Genomic DNA, 8507 nt, shown 5'->3' with positions numbered 1-8507 from the left:
GATATTGACTCTTCTGGTCCATGAATACATTGTATCTATCCATTTAGTTTTTTAAATTTCTTTAAACAGTGTTTTGTAGTTTTCAAAAACCGTTTTTGTAGATTTAAAAAAAAAATCTCAATTTCTGATTTTTCATTAATAGTATACAGACATACCTTGTTTTATTGCACTTTGCTTTATTGTGCTTTGAAGATACGGTGTTTTAATAAACTGAAGTTTTGTGGCAGATGATGGTTAGCATTTTTTAGCAATGGAGTATTTTTTTTTTAAGTTAATTTATTTTTATTTTTGGCTGCGTTGGGTCTTCGTTGCGGTGCGCGGGCTTCTCATTGCAGTGGCTTATTGCGGAGCACGGCGTGCGGGCTTCAGTAGTTGTGGCGCATGGGCTTAGTCGCTCCGTGGCATGTGGGATCTGCCCGGGCCAGGGCTCGAACCCGTGTCCCCTGCATTGGCAGGAGGACTCTTAACCACTGTGCCACCAGGGAAGCCCATCAATGGAGTTTTTTTTAATTACGGTGCATACAATTTTTTAGACATAATGCTACTGCATACCTAATAGACTACAGTATAGTGTAAATGTAACTTTCATATGCACTGGGGAAACCCAAAAATTCATATGACTCACTTTATTGTGATATTCACAATAAACCTGCAATATCTCCAAGGTTGCCTGTATAGCAATACAATTTTTGTAGATTGATCTGGAAATCCTACAAAATTCTAAGTCATTTATTAATTCTAATACTTTTTTGGCAGATTCTCTAGGATTATTCTACACAGACGATCATGTCTACAAATAAAGACAGCTTTATTTCTTCCTTTCCAGTCTGGAAGCCTTTAGTAACTTTTCTTTTTTTCCTTCTTTTACCGGCTTCAACCTCCAATACAGCATTAAATGGGAATGGTTAAGACTAGACATGCTCGTTTCCCATTGTAGCATGGAAGTATTTAGGCTTTCACACATCCATAGCTTTTATTCCTTCTGATAAATTAAAGGGGTGACACACTTAAAGGGGGTGACCTGTTTGAAATGATTGGAATTTGACCCTAAGTTGTTGTCTGAATTGGATGGTTTGCTTTTTTCCCCCCTCAATTTTAAAAATTGAGATATAGTTCACATATAAAATAAGAAAAATAGAAAACCGAGTTTGGTTTGTAAGTATCCTGACTGGTTTCTGACCACTTCGCAGTGAAGCATGCCGACAGTGGCAGAGTTTCAAACTAAGTTTCCAGTGCACTGTGACACTGGAAATTCTACAGTAAAGTAATTCAATCAGACTGAGCTCTTTCTTCTCATCAACACAAGTCAATTTAAAAATATGGCTTAGATTTTACCTCTTCCTGAAAATGTTCTTGATTAACTTTGGCCCTTTTAATAACTTTGACACTTGAACGTTATATTGATGCTTTTTTTTTCCTACTAGAGTCTCTTGAACTTGGTTTTATTTTCCGTTCCTTCCAAATGAGTCATAAGCTCATTAAAAGCAGGAGCTATCTTTTTACTTATCCCCTACAATACTTTATTCAGAGGGTCATAAATGGTTTAGTTCACTTAGATGCTTATGCAACTCAGATATTAATTAGTTATTATGCACTCAGCTTCTAGGACAGTGGGTGTATATTCCAACTTGCCTAAGAATCACAAGAAATATTTTAAAATTTAGATTCCCAACCCCTGGACTCTAAGATTTCCAAGTGATTCTGATGCAAATATTCCAAGAACTACTGTTTGAGAAATATTTATAGAGTGTCACTGTAAAGTTCTCAGTAATAGGAACTTCTCTAATCTGAATTTTGGAAACCAGGGTACCTTTTAGCGCAGTGTTCTTTTAGATTCATTCATTCAGCATTTGCTAAGCACCTACCAAGCTATGCCAGACTCTGAATATACCTCTGTGTTGGCTCACTCTCAGAACAGTGACACGTTGGAAGCGGCACACACTATTACAAATAGGTTGTTAAACTCAACATGTGGAGTCATCTCTTGGCTGTTGTGACATGACTGATTTCCAGGAGAAGGCACCAGACCACTTCTCTGGCTATCCCATTTCTATTGGCGTGGTTTTGATGTGTGTGACTTACCCAGTAAGTAAATATAAAGGTGTCCCTAATATTTGAAAATAGCTTTATTATCCTTTTCTAACAATATAGATGAGATCATTATACTTATGGGAAGAAAGGAGTTCTATACATAGAAGGTAAGATAAGGAACTTATGAAGTAACACCAGGCATTTTACAAGAACTACATAATCCTACAACCCTGAGTGGTAGGAAGGTATCCCTCCTCATTTTGCAGATGAGGAATCTAAAGTCTTCAAGGTTATACAGCTCCTGAGTATCAATTAAATCCTGAGTTGGGATTTAATTCCAGGTTTATCTAATGCCAAAGTCTATGCACTAAAGCAGTTTCCCAGAAGAAAAGAAGGGGCAGCTCTGTCTCCTGCTGCTTTTTCACTGATCTTTATTAATTAACCTTCAACCATCTCTTTTATTTGATTTTTGGCAAAAGGTATCAAAACTGATAAACTTGACGAAATGCATTGTATTCTGGAGACAGATTTCGCACTAACAGACGTCTCTCGTGTGGGGAATTGAGAGAGGCAGCAGCCCATGACTTCCACATCAGTCCTTAGGGGTCCTTTTGGTCTGGGTGGTGCCAACTGGCTAACAGAGTAAAACAAATTCCTAATGAACCCGCTTTGCTTCATCCTGTTTCTAGATAGCAAACCCATGAAATAATAGAAAGGCAAGTATAATAAACTATCTTTGAACTCACTCTAATGTAAGTTTTGCTATAACTCATGATTAATCTTGATATCTTGCTCATGAAGGAGGAACTCTCTGCATATATATGCCTAAATAGATTGGCGCTCATTCTGAGCGATTCAGAAGTACAGTAGCCAGTTCAGATTCGGTATTATAGCTGCCCTTACAGCTTTGCTTCTTCACCTTTCAGTTTCACCTCCTTCGCCCACAAATCTCAGCAAAAGGGCAAAACCAACGCAGTCACCACTTCACAGCGTTTCATACTACACAATATTCTGTTGTGTTCTTATTTGGGCTTCAGTATAAATAAAGGGATTAGCTTTAGGTGAGACTATCTCTAAAAAATTTCTTTAGGCTGCAAGAGTGTAACACAATTCTATGACTAAGAAAAGCCTTCTGGATTTGATCCAGGCGGTTGAGAGCAGTTTCAATAGTGATGGGAGGTAGAAGCCAAATTTCTTTCAAAACAGGAAATTTGGGAGGTGGGGAAAATGGAGAAAATTATCTATTTTTGAAAACAGGATGGTGTAGAAAAGGATGGAAGCTTGGATGTTGAAAGAGGGACTCTTCTTTAGGTAGTGGGAAGAGTTGAGTCAGTTTGTAGGCTGAGAGGGGGGGCAGTAATAGAAAGGGACATATTGCAGATGCAAAAGAGGTGTTATTCTTGGGGGTGGGATCAAGGATCAGCATCAGGAAGGAGAGGAATACTGTTTTCTGGGAGAGAGAAGGAGCAGGGAACATTTGGTCATAAGCCATGAGGAAGGGAAGCTGATTGGAGCAGTCATATGGGATGGCCTTAGTTATTTCTGCTAAGGTCAGGAGGCTGAGGGTAGCCAGGGCAGTGGACCGTGGGATCATGTGGTAACAACTGCAGAGGCTGGACATTAACTGATGGGCCACAGTTAGGAGACGTAGAATCCTAGACTCAGGTTCTATACAGAGGGAGCTTTCATACTGTCCATGAACCAGAAATAATGATAGTCTCTTCTGTGGTGTATAGCTTAAAAGGTATTTTCATAGGTTATTCCACAACAAACATGATTGTCGGCGAGATGGTATCTATTAATCATTTAAAATATGCAAACTTAATGATTATGATTTGCTCAGGTATATTGTCATGTATAGTTTTCAGAGCCTGTGTTTTTTTTTTCTCTCCTTTTCTGTTTTACTATTTTGTCCTTCACTCCTAGTCTAGAAACTGCTTAAAAAGGTCCCTAAGGCATGAGTTTAAACTTTGATGATAAATCACCCTCACTCTAATAGAGAATTACTTTGAGACTTTTCTACTTCTGGATGCATGATTTACAGCAACCCATCAGATATGACAAGTGCAAACATTCTGCTGAGATACTTTAATATATGTACCCTAACATATAATGATAAAGTTAGCAATGCTTCTCTTTCATTCCATGCAGATTTATTGAGTCTCTACTGTGTCAGCCATTTTGCTCATCAAGATAGGGAACAGAACTAAACGAGACATTCTCTGTCATAGACAAGTCAACTCAGAACACCGCAGCAGTGCTTAGAACTATGATAGAGCTGTGCGCATGGCACCATGAGGAAACAAAGACAGATCATCTAACTCAGCCAAGGGAGGTGAGGAAAACCCTCTGGATTTTAAAATCCATTTGAACTGGATTTTAAAAGATGACTAAGAATTCACTCTTGTGGGTGTTTCTGGAGGGGAGAGGGAAGAAAGAAGAGCATCGGGAGCAGGGAAACATTCCGTGCGAAAGCAGTCAGTGTATTTTTTTTGTTTTTTTAAGTTATTTATTTTATTTATTTATTTTTGGCTGCGTTGGGTCTTTGTTGCTGCGCGTGGGCTTTCTCTAGTTGCAGCGAGCAGGGGCTACTCTTCGTTGCGGTGCGTGGGCTTCTCATTGTGGTGGCTTCTCTTGCTGTGGAGCATGGGATCTAGGCGCGTGGGCTTCAGTAGTTGTGGCACGTGGGCTCAGTAGTTGTGGCTCGCGGGTTCAATAGTTGCGGTGCACGGGCTTAGTTGCTCCGCGGCATGTGGGATCTTCCCGGACCGAGGCTTGAACCAGTGTCCCCTGCATTGGCAGGTGGATTCTTAACCACTGTGCCACCAGGGAAGCCCTGAGAGCAGACAGTGTTGAGTGAGTGCACCATACTGGGTAATGAAACAAGTTGCCTGGATGAAGTATTGGATGCGGAGTTTGAGAGAGCAAGGAAAGTCTAGGATGAAGCCAGAGTTCCTGGCCGAGGCCAGTGTATGAATGCTGGTAACTTTCACTAAACAAGTGAAGCCTAAGTTTGAGGGAACAGAGCTTAGTTTGGGGGACATTACATTTGTAGTAATGAGACATCCAGGTGGAGATGAACCATGTGAAGTTGGCTTTACAGGCCAGGAACTCATGAAAGATTTAAGGACTTAAGGTGGAAGAGATACAGAAACAGACTGTGAGAGATTAAGTCTTTGGATATAATTACAAACAATCCAAAATCTCAGTGGCCCAACACAAAAAAGCTTCTTTCCTGTTTAGGCTCTCTGCCCAGGGCAGGTTAGCAGGCCTCTGCTTCAGGCCCACACTCAAAGCACCAGGCTGCTGGAGGGGTCATCATCTTGTGACCCACTAACTGGAACGTGAGGCCTTCTCAGTCACTGCAGCGAGGGAAAAGGCTGAGCGTGAGGGCTCTGTGCCAGCTCGTGCATACGCTGGCCCAGAAGTGACGGACAGCTTTTACCTCTACCCCAGCGGTCCCCAACCTTTTTGGCACCAGGGACCCGTTTCGTGGAAGACAGTTTTTCCACCGACGGGGGTGGTTCGGCGGTAACGTGAGCGAACGGAGAGGATGGTCCAGGCGTGCTGAGTGCAAGTGATGGGGATCGATGGGGAGTGGCAGTGAAGCCTCACTCGCTCGCCCGCTGCTCACCTCCTGCTGTACAGCCCGGTTCCTACCAGGTGCAGACCAGCACGGGTCCGCGGTCCGGGGGTTGGGGACCCCTGCTCTACCCTATTGGCAGAAGAGGTCACCTGGCTCCAACCAATCACAAAGAGGCCGAAAAGTACCGTTTTGGGTATGCCCAGAAGGGGAAGAAAACCAGGTACTGGTTAAGAGTGGTAATGCCTGACTAGGAAAAGAACTATTTGTATAATTAAAACTCTGATATTGCTACCATTTCACGTGCAGCATGCAGCTCTCTACTTTATCCCATTATAATTCCTTCAGGCTTTATCACACAAAGCTTAGGCTCCACTAGTACTAAGATGAAATGCAGTTCCCCAAACAGGTCCAGATATTTCACCCTTTCATGCAACACGCGCCATCACTATGCATCTTGATGCCTTTGTGTCTCCACTGCCTGGCACGTCCTTTTCTCGCATCCAAATGGCAAACTCAAGCTGCAACATTAACTCCTTGAAACCTTTCCTAACCTTCTCACGGCAGGGCTGGGCACTCCTCTTGCTCTGTGTAATCACTCTAAATGCCTCTACTGGGGTACCAGAGTTGGCAAATTTACATATCCATTGCCTCTACTAAGCTGTAACTCTTAAAGGCCAGGCACCTTACTCATTATTCCATTCATATATTTAAAATTTTCCATTACACAGCGCAGTGCATATGAGTTCAAAAGAAAGACTGCCCAGGTTTGAATCTTGGACTGGCCATTTGCTGCATTTGTAATCCTTGTTAATGCATAAGGATTTAATTTAACTTAAATTTTCTGTTTTTAATTTTCTCTGTGCCATGGTTTCCTCATCTGTAACAGAGTTATTAGGATTAAACTAGACAATGTATGATAAACTAGGCACAGTGTCTGGCACAAAGTGAAGCTAAAAAAAAATATCACCTGCAATTTTTTTTACATTGAAATATATTTGACATATAACATTGTATAAGTTTACAGTGTACTACATGTTACTTGATACATTTCTATACTACAGTATGATTGCTGTGGTACTGCTAGCTAGCACCTTTATCACATCACATAATTATCATTTCTTCTTTGTGGTGGGACTAATTAAGGTCTAGTCTCTTAGCAAGTTTGATGTTTATAATACAATATTGTTATCTATAATCACTACGCTGTGTTAGATCTCTAGGACTTATTTATCTACTAGTTGTTAGTTTGGACCCTTAAACAACATCTCTTCTATTCCCCCACCCCTAACCCCCTGATATGCACCATTTTACACTGTTTTTATGAATTCAGCTTTAAGATTCCACATATAGGTGGTATCACACAGTATTTGTCTCTGACTTATGTCACTTAGTATAATACCCTCAAGGTCCATCCACGTTGTCACAAATGACAGGATTTCCTTCATTCTCATAGCTGAATAATATTCCTTTGAGTATATATATTCCATATCTTCTTTATCTATTCATCAGTTGATGGGCACTTTAAAGTATCAGGTCTTATAAGTCCTTGATCTATTTTTAGTTAATTTTTCTGAGTGGTATAAGAGGAGTCCAATTTCTTTTTTCTGCATTTGTTTACCCAGTTTTCCCAATACCATTTGTTGAAGAGACCACCCTTTCCCCATTGGGTGTTTATGGTTCCCTTGTCTAATATTAGTTGGCATATATGTGGAGGTTTAATTCTGGGGTCTCTATTCTGTTCCATTGGTCTGTGTCTATTTTTATGCCAGTACCATACTGTTTTAATTATTGTGGTTTATTGTATAGTTTGAAGTCAAAGTGTGATGCCTCCAGCTTTGCTCTTCTCTCTCATAATTGCTTTGGTTATAGGGGTCTTTTGTGGCTCCATACAAATTTTTAGGATTTCTTTTTCTATTTCTGTCAAAAATGCCATTTGAATTTTGATAGGGATTGCAGTGAATCTATAGATGGCTTTGGATAATATGGACATTTTAACAATATTAATTCTTCCAATTCATGAGTGTGGGGTATCTTTCCATTTGTTTGAGTCATCTTTGATTTCCTTTTTTTAAAATTAATTTATTTTGGGCTGTGTTGGGTCTTTGTTGCTGTGCACAGGTTTTATTTAGTTGCGGTGAGCAGGGGCTACTCTTCGTTGTGGTGCGCAGGCTTCTCATTGCGGTGGCCTCTCTTGTTGCAGAACATGGGCTCTAGGCTCAGTAGTTGTGGCTCGCGGGCTCTAGAGCACAGGCTCAGTAGTTGTGGCACATGGGCTTAGTTGCTCCACAGCATGTGGGATCTTCCTGGACCAGGGCTCGAACCCGTGTTCCCTGCAGGTGGATTCTCAACCACTGCGCCACCAGGGAAGCCCATCATCTTTGATTTCTTTAAACAAAGTCTTGTAGTTTTCATTGTACAGATCCTTCACTTCCTTGAGTAAATTTATTCCTGGTATTTTGCTTTTGATGCTATTGTGAGTGGGATAGTTTTATTTTTCAGGTGTTTCATTGTTAGTGTACAGAAATGCAACTGATCTCTGTATGATTTTGTATCCTGCAAATTTACTAAATTTGATTAGTTCTAAGAGTTTTTTTGGTTGAGACCAAAATTTTCTATATGGTCGTCCCTTGGTATCTGTGGGGGACTGGTTTCTGGAATCCCCACCAATACCAAAATTCACAGATGCACAAGTCCCTTATATAAACCTCTCATGGATTCTAAATCTGTAGATTCAATCAACCCCAGAATTCAAGCCATGGATACAGAGGGCTGACTGTATATAAAATCATATCGTCTGTCTGCAAATAATGAAAATTTTACTTCTTCCTTTCCTATTTGGATGCCTTTTCTTTCATTGTCTTGCCTAGTTGCTCTAGTGAGAACTTCTGAT

The sequence above is a fragment of the Phocoena phocoena genome, chromosome 17 (genome assembly GCF_963924675.1).
Source record: "Phocoena phocoena chromosome 17, mPhoPho1.1, whole genome shotgun sequence".
In the NCBI taxonomy this organism is placed as follows: domain Eukaryota; kingdom Metazoa; phylum Chordata; class Mammalia; order Artiodactyla; family Phocoenidae; genus Phocoena; species Phocoena phocoena.
The sequence above is the reverse complement of the archived record's forward strand: the minus strand, read 5'-3'. Positions refer to the sequence as shown.